We start from the raw sequence: 15,336 nt of genomic DNA, 5'->3' as shown, positions 1-15,336 counted from the left end.
TGTTCTGCATCTGAGTCCCATGCTTCTGAGAGATGTAAATGAGATAACTAACTTATACAAGAGTTTTGAAAAGTCCATAAAAATGTAAATGTATTGTAATATGGATGAATATTAATGAGATTTATAAATATAAGATACAGTGAAATATACATAAACAATTGAAATAATTTTAAATTATTAAAAATTTATAAAATAAATTTCAGTCCTACTTTAAATTCCTTGAGGGTTAGGACATTATAGCAAAATTTTTGGAACTCAGCATCATAGGAAATATATGATTGTTTAAAACTTAAGTACAGTGTGATTAATTATCTGTTTTAATTTTTTTACTCTAACATCTCACTAATACATTTATATAATTTCCAGTTCCTGATCTTTAGGGGAGGATGAGGACTGAACCTAAGAAAGAAACATAACTTTTGCATAAACAATATATATTAAGTTACTAGACCAGTGTATTAGTCTGTTCAGGCTGCCATTACAAAATACCATGGACTGGGTGGCTTAAACAACAGAAACTTTTTCCTACATTTCTGAAGGCTGGGAAGTCTAAGACCAAGTTACTGGTAAAGTAGGTTTCATTCTGATGACTCTTCTCTTGGCTTTAAGGTGACTACCATCTTGCTGTGTGCCAACATGACCTCTTTTTTGTGTGCACTCAGAGAAAGCATGAGAGAAGAGAGAACTCTCTTGATGTCTCTTTACTGAGCAATTTAATAAAAATTGCAGCAAAAAAAAAAAGGCCACTAATACTATCAGATCAAGGCCCCACCCTTATGAACTCATTTAACCATAATTACTTCTTTAGAGGAAGCATCACCAAATACAGCCACACTGGGGCTTGGGGATTCAATATATGAATTGCGGAGGACATAAACGTTCAGTCTATAACAGGCTGCCATTCCAAAGTACCAGATACTGGGTGACTTAAACAACAGAAATTTATTTTCCCACAATTTTGGAGGCTAGAAGTCTGAAATCAAGGTGTCTGCAGGGCTGGTTTCTTCTGAGGCCTCTGTCCTTGACTTGTAGATATTTAACTTCTCCCAGTGTCTTTACATGGGGTCACCCTCTAAATCTGTCTGTGTCTAGTTTCTCTTTCTTATAAAGACACAATTCATATTGAATTAGTCATAGGTTTAGGACCAATGTTAATGACCTAATTTTAAGTTAATTACCTCATTGAAGATCCTATCTCCAAATATAATAACATCTGAATTACTGAGAGTTAGGACTTCAACATGTGAATTTGGGGGGATACAATTCAGCCCACATGTACAAAACACTCAAGACTTGAAAAGGGCATTTTATGTCTAGAAAAGCTTATGATTTGCTCCAATCAACACACACTCAACTGATATATTCCCAGAAAATAACTATTATCTAGTCCTTTATAAAGTAAGTTTCCAAAGGTCAGTCATTTGCTGGAACTCATGTCCCAATATTTACTTTAATGTAATAAAACATATTCTTTAAAAACATATCCCCAGTTAGTCCATGAACCTGCTTCATAAAATAGCATGTCTTTTAGTGCTCATCTAACCCTTAATGTGTATAGACATTCTGGAATGAAATTTTCAAAAGATTGTTCAATAATTTATGCTAATCACTAATTTCCACTACTGCCCCTTTTCTTTTAGTCTGAATAAATAAAGATATTTTAAGTTCCATCCTCCATTCCCAACAAAGAACTTTGCCTGCCCTTGTGCACATTCACTCAGTCAAACAGAAGTAAATCTAACTGGCAGCTTTCTAGATTATTTTTGTATGCAGAGCTGCCTGCATGAGACCAGTATTATTAAGGTTGAGTTTTGACATTTCAAGGGAACACTGGAAGATTTTGACCTCTTCTGGAATTTGAAAGAAAAAGATACTGATGAGTCTCTGTTCACCTTATCCAGTATTATTCTCCTCTTCCTTTCCTCCTACTAACTAGAGAAAAATTTGGTTATGTATCTTTAAAATGAGATTCACTTCCTTTTCTAATTAGCTGTCAAGAATAAACAAAAATAGTCTCTTTGATTTTAGCTTTCACACATAGGTTTTCTAGCCGGAGAAGTGACTTCATATGCAAGGTCTCTGCTACTCACCTCTTACCATCATCACCCACAATTAAAACTCATTAAGATTTTCCTCACTTCCATCTTCCAAGGACAAAAATAATTCAGGCTATTGACATTTGTTTTATTCCAATAGGGAAACCCATGAGGGGTTTTATACTGAGACTTTCAGAATTTTCTTTTTAAATCACAGGACTGAGAAATAATGAGCTCTTAGCTTCATTTTCTTTTGTCTTTGTGTGTAGGTTGTATAATGTTTATTCTGCTGAAGTTGTATATTCTTTTTGGTAAAGTTCACTTATTTTCCAATGTGCACTGGTATAGTTTTCTTCTTCCACTAGTATTAGGACAGATGCGTTGCCATTTCTCAGAAACCTCCATATCAACAGCCTTATGTGTAGTAACAGAGTGAGACTGTGTATTTACATAGGCATGTATGTGTGCATAAGTGTGTCTATAAGTCTGTATATTCACACACCTTTAGTCCCCTATGAGCTAAATTTTCACTAGCCACCAGCTAAGATTAGGAAGCAGAATAGGTGCTTGAAGACATTGTGTCAGCTCCTCCACAACCCCAAGAAATCTTGTGATGATCTGACACCATAATCAACTCAGTCTTCTCCCAGTTGAAAGGCAATAAACTTTCCAAGTTATCCTATTTACTTCGAGTGAATTATCTTGCTAACCTGGGAGGATGAAACTCCATGCATCATACCTAGCATTTGCTTCCTTTTAAACCTAAATCACAAAGGTATGCAAACACTTATAACAACACACAAATTCCTGCACACACAGGATATAGAATATCTTCTTGCCCTCCCCCTTCCCACCTACAGGGACGTTCAATTGTTATTTTTTCATCATTAGTTCCAAATTCAAGAAAAGTTAATAGTTCTTCATTGGTTATGGAAGAGACCTCCAAATATTTGCAATGAGGAGCTAATTTTTATATCTCTGAATCATTGAAAGCTCTCCATGTCTGTGTTTGGGAAGAGAGAATAGGATTTCTAAAAGTGATGTCTATGAATCACACATGGATCGATTATCTATATGAACCTATCTCCTTAGAAACATGTCACGAAACACAGGAAAATAATTAAGGAAAAGAAGATTTTGTACCAGGCATTCTGTAGATATGAGTCCAGATCATGCATTGATGTCTATTGATCTATTTATTGGGGATTCCTAATTTGCAGAATTCTTAAGCATAATATTAAAAACCCTCCATAATTTAACTCTTCCATAGATCTCCATGCTATTTACTCCCATTGCTTACAATATGTACCGTATCACCCTACAGCTCCAAGGGAACAGGAATCCCCAGTGTCACTGCACTGGTTTTTCCTCTATTGTCTGACATTTCAAATGCTGAAACTCTCTCAGCTTTCTCCTCTTTTCCCTTTAATTCAAACTTTCTAATTCTCTCACTGGAACTGCAGGCTTCTTCAGAGGTCCTCAGGGTCTTCTGCAAGATTGCTGTGAATGGGGAGAAGGAATTGGGAGGAGGAGGTGAAGCCCTGAACTCTGGGACCTTATCCTGTGCTTCAATGAGAGATGGTCTGTTTAGGTTTGGAAAATAGGAATTTAATCTAAATAAAATTTGAACAAACAGTGCTTTATATCTCATCTCAAATTCAGCCCACAATGATACCTTTGTCCTCAAGTCTCCTATACCAATTTCTGTGGTTATGTGGCTCTTGAATTTTTTTTTTTTAACATCTTTATTGGAGTATAATTGCTTTACAATGGTATGTTAGTTTCAGCTTCACAACAAAATGAATCAGTTATATATACACATACATTCCCATATCTCTTCCCGCTTGCGTCTCCCTCCCTCCCACCCTCCCTATCCCACCCCTCCAGGCGGTCACAAAGCACCGAGCTGATCTCCCTGTGCTATGCGGCTGCTTCCCACTAGCTAACTACCTTACTTTTGGTAGTGTATATATGTCCATGCCTCTTTATCGCTTTGTCACCGTTTACCCTTCCCCCTCCCCATAGCCTCAAGTCCATTCTCTAGTAAGTCTGTGTCTTTATTCCTGTTTCACCCCTAGGTTTTTCATGACATTTTTTTTTTAATTTCCATATATATGTGTTAGCATACGGTATTTGTCTCTCTCTTTCTGACTTACTTCACTCTGTATGACAGACTCTAGGTCTATCCACCTCATTACAAATAGCTCAATTTCGTCTCTTTTTATGGCTGAGTAATATTCCATTGTATATATGTGCCACATCTTCTTTATCCATTCATCCGATGATGGACACTTAGGTTGTTTCCATCTCTGGGCTATTGTAAATAGAGCTGCAATGAACATTTTGGTACATGACTCTTTTTGAATTATGGTTTTCTCAGGGTATATGCCCAGTAGTGGGATTGCTGGGTCATATGGTAGTTCTATTTGTAGCTTTTTAAGGAACCTCCATACTGTTCTCCACAGTGGCTGTATCAATTTACATTCCCACCAACAGTGTAAGAGGGTTCCCTTTTCTCCACACCCTCTCCAGCATTTATTGTTTCTAGATTTTTTGATGATGGCCATTCTGACTGGTGTGAGATGATATCTCATTGTAGTTTTGATTTGCATTTCTCTCATGATTAGTGATATTGAGCATTCTTTCATGTGTTTGTTGGCACTCTGTATATCTTCTTTGGAGAAATGTCTATTTAGGTCTTCTGCCCATTTTTGGATTGGGTTGTTTGTTTTTTTGTTATTAAGCTGCATGAGCTGCTTATAAATTTTGGAGATTAATCCTTTGTCCGTTGCTTCATTTGCAAATATTTTCTCCCATTCTGAGGGTTGTCTTTTGGTCTTCTTTATGGTTTCCTTTGCTGCGCAAAAGCTTTTAAGTTTCATTAGGTCCCATTTGTTTACTTTTGTTTTTATTTCCCTTTCTCTAGGAGGTGGGTCAAAAAGGACCTTGCTGTGATTTATGTCATAGAGTGTTCTGCCTATGTTTTCCTCTAAGAGTTTGATAGTTTCTGGCCTTACATTTAGGTCTTTAATCCATTTTGAGCTTATTTTTGTGTATGGTGTTAGGGAGTGATCTAATCTCATACTTTTACATGTAGCTGTCCAGTTTTCCCAGCACCACTTATTGAAGAGGCTGTCCTTTCTCCACTGTACATTTCTGCCTCCTTTGTCAAAGATAAGGTGACCATATGTGCATGGGTTTATCTCTGGGCTTTCTATCCTGTTCCATTGATCTATCTTTCTGTTTTTGTGCCAGTACCATACCGTCTTGATAACTGTAGCTTTGTAGTATAGTCTGAAGTCTGGGAGCCTGATTCCTCCAGTTCCTTCTTTCGTTCTCAAGATTGCTTTGGCTATTCGGGGTCTTTTGTGTTTCCATACAAATTGCAAAATTTTTTGTTCTAGTTCTGTGAAAAATGCCAGTGGTAGTTTGATAGGGATTGCATTGAATCTATAGATTGCTTTGGGTAGTAGAGTCATTTTCACAATGTTGATTCTTCCAATCCAAGAACATGGTATATCTCTCCATCTATTTGTATCATCTTTAATTTCTTTCATCAGTGTCTTATAATTTTCTGCATACAGATCTTTTGTCTCCTTAGGTAGGTTTATTCCTAGATATTTTATTCTTTTTGTTGCAATGGTAAATGGGAGTGTTTTCTTGATTTCACTTTCAGATTTTTCATCATTAGTATATAGGAATGCCAGAGATTTCTGTGCATTAATTTTGTATCCTGCCACTTTACCAAATTCATTGATTAGCTCTAGTAGTTTTCTGGTAGCATCTTTAGGGTTCTCTATGTATAGGATCATGTCATCTGCAAACAGTGACAGCTTTACTTCTTCTTTTCCGATTTGGATTCCTTTTATTTCCTTTTCTTCTCTGATTGCTGTGGCTAAAACTTCCAAAACTATGTTGAATAAGAGTGGTGAGAGTGGGCAACCTTGTCTTGTTCCTGATCTTAGTGGAAATGCTTTCAGTTTTTCACCATTGAGGACGATGTTTGCTGTGGGCTTGTCATATATGGCCTTTATTATGTTGAGGAAAGTTCCCTCTATGCCTACTTTCTGCAGGGTTTTTATCATAAATGGGTGTTGAATTTTGTCAAAAGCTTTCTCTGCATCTATTGAGATGATCATATGGTTTTTCTCCTTCAGTTTGTTAATATGGTTTATCACATTGATAGATTTGCGTATATTGAAGAATCCTTGCATTCCTGGAATAAACCCCACTTGATCATGGTGTATGATCCTTTTAATGTGCTGTTGGATTCTGTTTGCTAGTATTTTGTTGAGGATTTTTGCATCTATGTTCATCAGTGATATTGGCCTGTAGTTTTCTTTCTTTGTGACATCCTTGTCTGGTTTTGGTATCAAGGTGATGGTGGCCTCATAGAAGGAGTTTGGGAGTGTTCCTCCCTCTGCTATATTTTGGAAGAGTTTGAGAAGGATAGGTGTTAGCTCTTCTCTAAATGTTTGATAGAATTCGCCTGTGAAGCCATCTGGTCCTGGGCTTTTCTTTGTTGGAAGATTTTTAATCACAGTTTCAATTTCAGTGCTTGTGATTGGTCTGTTCATATTTTCTATTTCTTCTTGATTCAGTCTTGGCAGGTTGTGCATTTCTAAGAATTTGTCCATTTCTTCCAGATTGTCCATTTTATTGGCATAGAGTTGCTTGTAGTAATCTCTCATGATCTCTTTTATTTCTGCAGTGTCAGTTGTTACCTCTCCTTTTTCATTTCTAATTCTATTGATTTGAGTCTTCTCCCTTTTTTTCTTAATGAGTCTGGCTAGTGGTTTATCTATTTTGTTTATCTTCTCAAAGAACCAGCTTTTAGTTTTATTGATCTTTGCTATTGTTTCCTTCATTTCTTTTTCATTTATTTCTGATCTGATTTTTATGATTTCTTTCCTTCTGCTAGCTTTGGGGTTTTTTTGTTCTTCTTTCTCTAATTGCTTGAGGTGCAAGGTTAGGTTGTTTATTCGAGATGTTTCCTGCTTCTTAAGGTGGGCTTGTATTGCTATAAACTTCCCCCTTAGAACTGCTTTTGCTGCATCCCACAGGTTTTGGGTCGTTGTGTCTCCATTGTCATTTGTTTCTAGGTATTTTTTGATTTCCTCTTTGATTTCTTCAGTGATCACTTCATTATTAAGTAGTGTATTGTTTAGCCTCCATGTGTTTGTATTTTTTACAGATCTTTTCCTGTAATTGATATCTAGTCTCATGGCGTTGTGGTCAGAAAAGATACTTGATACAATTTCAATTTTCTTAAATTTACCAAGGCTTGATTTGTGACCCAAGATATGATCTATCCTGGAGAATGTTCCATGAGCACTTGAGAAAAATGTGTATTCTGTTGTTTTTGGATGGAATGTCCTATAAATATCAATTAACTCCATCTCGTTTAATGTATCATTTAAAGCTTGTGTTTCCTTATTTATTTTCATTTTGGATGATCTGTCCATGGGTGAAAGTGGGGTGTTAAAGTCCCCTACTATGAATGTGTTACTGTCGATTTCCCCTTTTATGGTTGTCAGTATTTGCCTTATGTATTGAGGTGCACCTATGTTGGGTGCATAAATATTTACAATTGTTATATCTTCCTCTTGGATCGATCCCTTGATCATTATGTAGTGTCCTTCTTTGTCTCTTCTAATAGTCTTTGTTTTAAAGTCTATTTTGTCTGATATGAGAATTGCTACTCCAGCTTTCTTTTGGTTTCCATTTGCATGAAATACCTTTTTCCATCCCCTTACTTTCAGTCTGTATGTGTCTCTAGGTCTGAAGTAGGTCTCTTGTAGACAGCAAATATATGGGTCTTGTTTTTGTATCCATTCAGCCAATCTGTGTCTTTTGGTGGGAGCATTTAGTCCATTTACATTTAAGGTAATTATCGATATGTGTGTTCCTATTCCCATTTTCTTAATTGTTTTGGGTATGTAGGTCCTTTCCTTCTTTTGTGTTTCTTGCCTAGAGAAGTTCCTTTAGCAGTTGTTGTAGAGCTGGTTTGGTGGTGCTGAACTCTCTCAGCTTTTGCTTGTCTGTAAAGGTTTTAATTTCTCCATCAAATCTGAATGAGATCCTTGCTGGGTAGAGTAATCTTGGTTGCAGGTTTTTCTCCTTCAACACTTTCAATATGTCCTGCCACTCCCTTCTGGCTTGCAGAGTTTCTGCTGAAAGATCAGCTGTTAACCTTATGGGGATTCCCTTGTGTGTTATTTGTTGTTTTCCCCTTGCTGCTTTTAATATGTTTTCTTTGTATTTAATTTTTGACAGTTTGATTAATATGTGTCTTGGCGTATTTCTCCTTGGATTTATCCTGTATGGGACTCTCTGTGCTTCCTGGACTTGATTAACTATTTCCTTTCCCATATTAGGGAAGTTTTCAACTATAATCTCTTCAAATATTTTCTCAGTCCCTTTCTTTTTCTCTTCTTCTTCTGGAACCCCTATAATTCGAATGTTGGTGCGTTTAATGTTGTCCCAGAGGTCTCTGAGACTGTCCTCAGTTCTTTTCATTCTTTTTTCTTTATTCTGCTCTGCAGTAGTTATTTCCACTATTTTATCTTCCAGGTCACTTATCCGTTCTTCTGCCTCAGTTATTCTGCTATTGATCCCATCTAGAGTACTTTTAATTTCATTTATTGTGTTGTTCATCGTTGCTTGTTTCATCTTTAGTTCTTCTAGGTCCTTGTTAACTGATTCTTGCAATTTGTCCATTCTATTGTCCATTCTATCTCCAAGATTTCGGATCAACCTTACTATCATTATTCTGAATTCTTTTTCAGGTAGACTGCCTATTTCCTCTTCATTTGTTAGGTCTGGTGGGTTTTTATCTTGCTCCTTCATCTGCTGTGTGTTTTTCTGTCTTTTCATTTTGCTTATCTTACTGTTTTTGGGGTCTCCTTTTTTGCAGGCTGATGGTTCGTAGTTCCTGTTGTTTTTTGTGTCTGTCCCCAGTGGCTAAGGTTGGTTCAGTGGGTTGTGTAGGCTTCCTGGTGGAGGGTACTAGTGCCTGTGTTCTGGTGGATGAGGCTGGATCTTGTCTTTGTGGTGGGCAGGTCCACGTCTGGTGGTGTGTTTTGGGGTGTCTGTAGACTTATTATGATTTTGGGCAGCCTCTCTGCTAATGGGTGGGGTTGTGTTCCTGTCTTGCTAGTTGTTTGGCATAGGATGTCCAGCACTGTAGCTTGCTGGTCGTTGAGTGAAGCTGGGTGCTGGCGTTGAGATGGAGATCTCTCGGAGTTTTTTGCTGTTTGATATTATGTGCAGCTGGGAGGCCTCTTGTGGACCAGTGTCCTGAAGTTGGCTCTCCCACCTCAGAGGCACAGCACTGGCTCCTGGCTGCAGCACCAAGAGCCTTTCATCCACAGGGCTCCTTGATTTGGGATGATTTGTTGTCTATTCAGGTATTCCACAGATGCAGGGTATATCAAGTTGATTGTGGAGCTTTAATCCGCTGCTTCTGAGGCTGCTGGGAGAGATTTCCCTTTCTCTTCTTTGTTCTCACAGTTCCCAGGGGCTCAGCTTTGGATTTGGCCCCGCCTGTGCGTGTAGGTCGCCGGAGGGCGTCTGTTCTTTGCTCAGACAGGACGGGGTTAAAGGAGCCGCTGATTCGGAGGCTCTGGCTCACCCAGGCCGGGGGGTAGGGAGGGTCACGGAGTGCGGGGCGGGCCTGCAGCGGCAGAGGCCGGCGTGACGCTGCAGCCTGAGGCGCGCCGAGCGCTCTCCCGGGGGAGCCGTCCCTGGATCCCGGGACCCTGGCAGTGGCGGGCTGCACAGGCTCCCCGGAAGGGCGTGTGGCTAGTGACCTGTGTTCGCACACAGGCCTCCTGGCTGCGGCAGCAGCGGCCTTAGCGTCCCATGTCCGTCTCTGGGCTCCGCACTCTTAGCCGCGGCTCGCGCCTGTCCCTGGAGCTCTCTCAAGCAGCGTTCTTAATCCCCTCTCCTCGTGCACCAGGAAACAAAGAGGGACGTAAAAGTCTCTTGCCTCTTCGGCAGGTCCAGACCCCTCCCCGGACTCTCTCCCGGCCAGCCGCGGCGCACCAACGCCCTGCAGGCTGTGTTCACGCCGTCCTCTCCCGGCACTCCGACAAAGGCCGGAGCCTCAGCTCCCAGTCCCGCCCGCCCCGGCGGGCGAGCAGACAAGCCTCTCGGCTGGTGAGTGCCGGTCGGCCGGATCCTCTGCGCTGGAATCTGTCCGCTTTGTCCTCCGCACCCCTGTTGCTGTGCTCTCCTCCGCGGCTCCCAAGCTCCCCCACTCCGCCTCCCGAAGTCTCCACCCGCGAAGGGGCTTCCTAGTGTGTGGACACTTTTCCTCCTTCACAGCTCTCTCCCGCTGGTGCAGGACCCGTCCCTATCCCTCTGTCTCTGTTTAGTTTTCTCTTTTGCCCTAACCAGGCACGTGTGGGGTTCCCTGCCCTTTGGGAGGTCCGAGGTCCTCTGCCAGCGCTCAGCAGGTGCTCCGCAGGAGCTGTTCCACGCGTAGATGCACCTCTGGTGTATCTGTGGAGAGGAAGGTGATCTCCGCCCCTTACTCCTCCGCCATCTTCCCGGAAGTCTCTGACCTTGAATTTTTATTTATATGTTTACATCTGATGTGTTTTCTGTCCAATTAAAATGCATGTTCCTTTTGAATGCCACTTGTATCATTTGGTAATGTCATATTTTAATGTATTTTAAAGACCTGACCTCTCTGAGTGTAGCAACTTGGATGGCTGTAGAGTACTTGTAGGTATCATGAGAGAAATCTGTGCTTCCACACTTTCTGCTCCACCTTTGTCATGGTTGTCACTCAGTCTTTAGCAAGTCAAATATTCTCACTTTAATTGCTGAAGCTGTTAGATGCTCCTCTTGTTGGAAAGACTATATTTACGTAAGTGAAACAATTAGATAACAATGCATGGTCCCATTAAAGAAGTTGAAGAGAGGGTCAGACAATAGCCTGTAAAAAAATGAACAAAAATTACTTCATACATGTTTAGTGCTAGCATATACAAAATTCTTTCATGTTATCTCAATCAATTCCACAAAGATTTTGGTGAGATATTATTATCCCCTTTTTTCAGAGAGGTTAAGACTCTTGTCCAAGGCCATAAAACAGTAACTAATGATCTAAACATAAACTATAATTTTAAAATCCTCATTTTATCTGGACTGAGCTGGTAGAACAAAACCTCCACAGTAGAAGTGGATCCCAAATTGGACCAGAAGATAGGCTATTAAAGTAAATGAGATCTAATTCTGTGAAAAATGCCATTGGTGATTTGATAGGGATTGCATTGAATCTGTAGATTGCTTTAGGTGGTATAATCATTTTCACAGTATTGATTATTCCAATACAAGTGGAAGATCTAAATAAGTATCACTCCAAAGAAGATATACAGGTGGCCAAAAAGCACATGAAAAGATGCTCAACATCACTAATTAGTAGAGAAATGCAAATCAAAGCTACAAAGAAGTATCACCTCACACTGTTCAGAATGGCCATCATCAAAAAATCTACAAACAATAAATGCTAGAGAGGATGTAGAGAAAAAGGAACCCGACTACATTGCTGGTGGGAATGTAAATTGGTACAGCCACTATGGAGAACAGTATGGAGGTTCCTTAAAAAACTAAAACTAGAACTAGCATATGACACAGCGATCCCACTCCTGGGCATATACCCAAAGAAAATCATAATTTGAAAAGATACTTGCACCCTGATGTTCATTGCAGCACTATTTAAAATAGCCAGGACATGGAAGCAACCTAAATGTCTATCAATAGAGGAATGGATAAAGAAGATGATGTACATATATACAATAGAATATTAGTCATAACAAAAGAACAAAATAATGCCATTTGCAGCAACATGCATAGACCTAGAGATTGTCATACTGAGTGGAGTAAGTCAGACACAGAAAGACAAATATCATGTGATATCGCTTATATGAGGAGTCTAAAAAAAGGGTACAAATGAACTTATTTACAAAACAGAAGTAGAGCCATGGATGTAGAAAACAAATTTATCGTTACCATAGGGGAAGTGGTAGGGAGGGATAAATTGGGAGTATAGGATTAACAGATGCACACTACCATATATAAAGTAGATAAACAAGGATTTACTGTATAGCACAGGGAACTATATTCAATATCTTATAATAAACTATATATATATACATATAATAAAAGAAATAAATAAAATAGAGACAAAAAAAACCAATAGAAAATCAACGAAACTAAAAGCTTGTTCTTTGATAAGATAAACCTTTAGCCAGACCCATCAAGAGAAAAAAGGGGAGAGCCTAAATCAATAAAATAAGTGAAAAAAAGAAGTTACAACTGAAACCACAGAAATGCAAAAGATCATAAGAAACAACTACAAGCAACTGTAGGTCAATAAAATGGACAACATAGAAGAAGTTGTGGTATATATATACAATGGAATATTACTCAACCATAAAAATAATGAAATAATGCCATTTGCAGCAACATGGATGAGCCTAGAGATTATCATACTAAGTGAAGTAAGACAGAGAAAGACAAATATCATATGACATCACTTATATATGGAATCTAAAACAGATGACACAAATGAACTTATTTACAAAACAGAAACAGACTCACTGACTCAGAAAACAAACTTATGGTTACCAAAGGGGAAAGATGAGGGGGAGGGATAAATTAGGAAGTTGGAATTAACATAACACACTACTATATATAAACTAGATAATCAACAAGAACATACTGTATAGCACAGGGAACTCTACTCATTACTCTGTAACAACTTATATGAGAAAAGAATCTGAAAAGGAACAGATATATGTATATGTATAACTGAACCAGTTTGCTGTATACCAGAAGCTATCAAAACATTGCAAATCAACTATACTCCAATATCAAATAAAAATTTTAAAAAATCTTTGGTATTCTAGTTTTCTGCTATACTGTGCTATTTTAAAGTAATGACCAACAATTTTGGTATAATATTGTTAAATGTTTCATGCAATTCAGAGCATGAATTCTTTATATATTGAAATACATCCAGATATTTATTCAGTGTCTTGAAATTTTGAATCAAATAAATACTCACATGATCTCTGAGCAAAATAATCTTCTTTTAAAACAATTTAAGGTACTAAAAAATGTCTCATTTATCATCACTTTGTATGGTTGCTGATCTGAATGACTTCTTTAGATCTGGCTGCCCTTCAACCTTGAACTTGAGTCTTCAGAAACCTTATAGAGGCCCCTGCTCTTTGGGTACCTGTTTGTCTCTAGGACATGCTCCATATGTGTACTTGGCTCCCACAATTCTTGGGATCTATAAACTCCTCATCTCTGCTTTTCTGTGTCATTCATCACACAGCAGTTCCCTTGTTTCTTTCTGAATCAATTTGTTTATGCCTTTAAAACACCATAAGTTTAAACATTGGGGATACAAAATTCTGTGACTTAGAATTTTCTATTCATGTACACTTCCTTCCAATAGGAAAATGGCAGAGCTGACAAATAGGTTAAATCACTTGAATGTCATGGGGTAGAGGGCTAAATAAGGGTGGAAATAGAGTAATAGCTCAAAATATAGTCACAACATAGCAGACCTTGTAGAACCCACCATATTCCATGGACTCAACCTTTTCAAAGATGCTGGCCAACTTTCAATTACTCATCTTATATCTGTATCTCTGCCTGAGGTCTTCTCTGGAATGTTGGAAGGTCATAATCGTTCTGCCTTAAGCCAGAAATGTTGGTAAATTAACCCTATCTCTACCCAGGAGTCTTCAATGACTCTTGAGAGATGGTATAAAGTCACAGAACATCAACATTTCCCCAAAGGATTTAAATGAGACTGAGAGCCTCAGAATATAATATTCAAGACGTCCAGGATACAATCCAAAACTACTTGGCATATATAGAATCATGAAAATCTCAACTCTCGTGGGAAAAGATAACTAACAGAAGCAAATGTGAGAATGACATCAGCAAGATAGTAGAATAAGATATTCCATCCTGTATCCCAACAGAAACATTGATTTGACAATTATCCATGGACAAAAATATCTTCACAAGAGCTCTGGAATCTAGGTGAGAGATTACAGCACCTGGATGGAGCACCAAGACAAAGAAAGATGCATTGAAGAGGGTAGAAAGAAAAGTTTCAATGTACCCATATCATCCGTCTCCCAAGCCGATAAAGCACTGTGCTGATGAGAGATTCCCTTGGCCCAGAGGCTCTCCTGTGGGGGAACAAGAAAAAAGTGACTGTCCAAATTCACCATAGACCCCCAACACTAACACCAGAAAATTTTGTTTCATCCATTCTAATAAATGTGCAGTGGTATCTCATCACAATTTTTATCTATATCTCTCTAATGACTAATAATATTGAATGCCTCGTGTTTATTTTCCATTCATATATATCTTTTGGTGAATTACCTTCTCAACTCTTTAGCCCATTTATTAATTATGTTGCTTTTTTATTATTTTATGAGTTTGGGAGTTGTTTTTATATTCTGGATAAAAATCCTCTGTCAGATATGTGATTAGCAGATAGTTTTTCACAGTTGGTTACAAGTCTTTTTTTTTTTTTTCTTCATCTATATTGAAGTATCATGTACATACCATATAATTTATCAATTTTCAGTTTACAATTTAATAATTTTTAATACACTTCCAGAGTTGTGCAACCATTCCATTACTACATTCCAGTTTTAGAATATTTCCATCATCTAAAAAGATCTCTGGTGAACTTTACTGTTAATATTCATTTCCATTCCCATACCGATATAGAACAAAGCTACTTTTTGTTTCTATAGATTTGCCCAATGCTAGACATTTCATATAAATTTAATCATGCAATATGCATCTTTTTTTTTTTTGGTCTGGATTCTTTCACTTAGGATAATGTTATTGAGATTTATCTACATTGTAGCATCTATCAGCACCTCATTCCTTTTTATTATCGAATAGTATTCTACTGTGTAGACATACCACACTTTATTCTGTTCACCAGTGTTGCACATCTGGATTGTTTCATTTTGGGATTATTATGAGTAATGCTGCTATGAACATTCATGTGCAAATATTGAGGTAGAACTATTTCATTTCTCTGGGTAAATATCTAGGAGCAGAATTACTCAGTTGTATTGTAACTCTACTTTTGACATTTTCAGGAGCCATCAAACTATTTCCCAAAGAGGCTGCACCATTTTAGGCCTCAACCAGCAAAGTATGGAACTTCCATTTATCCATAACTTTTCTAACACTTTTATTGTCTTTCTGTTTTTGATTTTGGTTTCTATTTTTTATTAAC

The sequence above is a fragment of the Orcinus orca genome, chromosome 15, assembly GCF_937001465.1.
Source record: "Orcinus orca chromosome 15, mOrcOrc1.1, whole genome shotgun sequence".
NCBI lineage: Eukaryota > Metazoa > Chordata > Mammalia > Artiodactyla > Delphinidae > Orcinus > Orcinus orca.
This window is presented reverse-complemented; position numbering follows the sequence as displayed.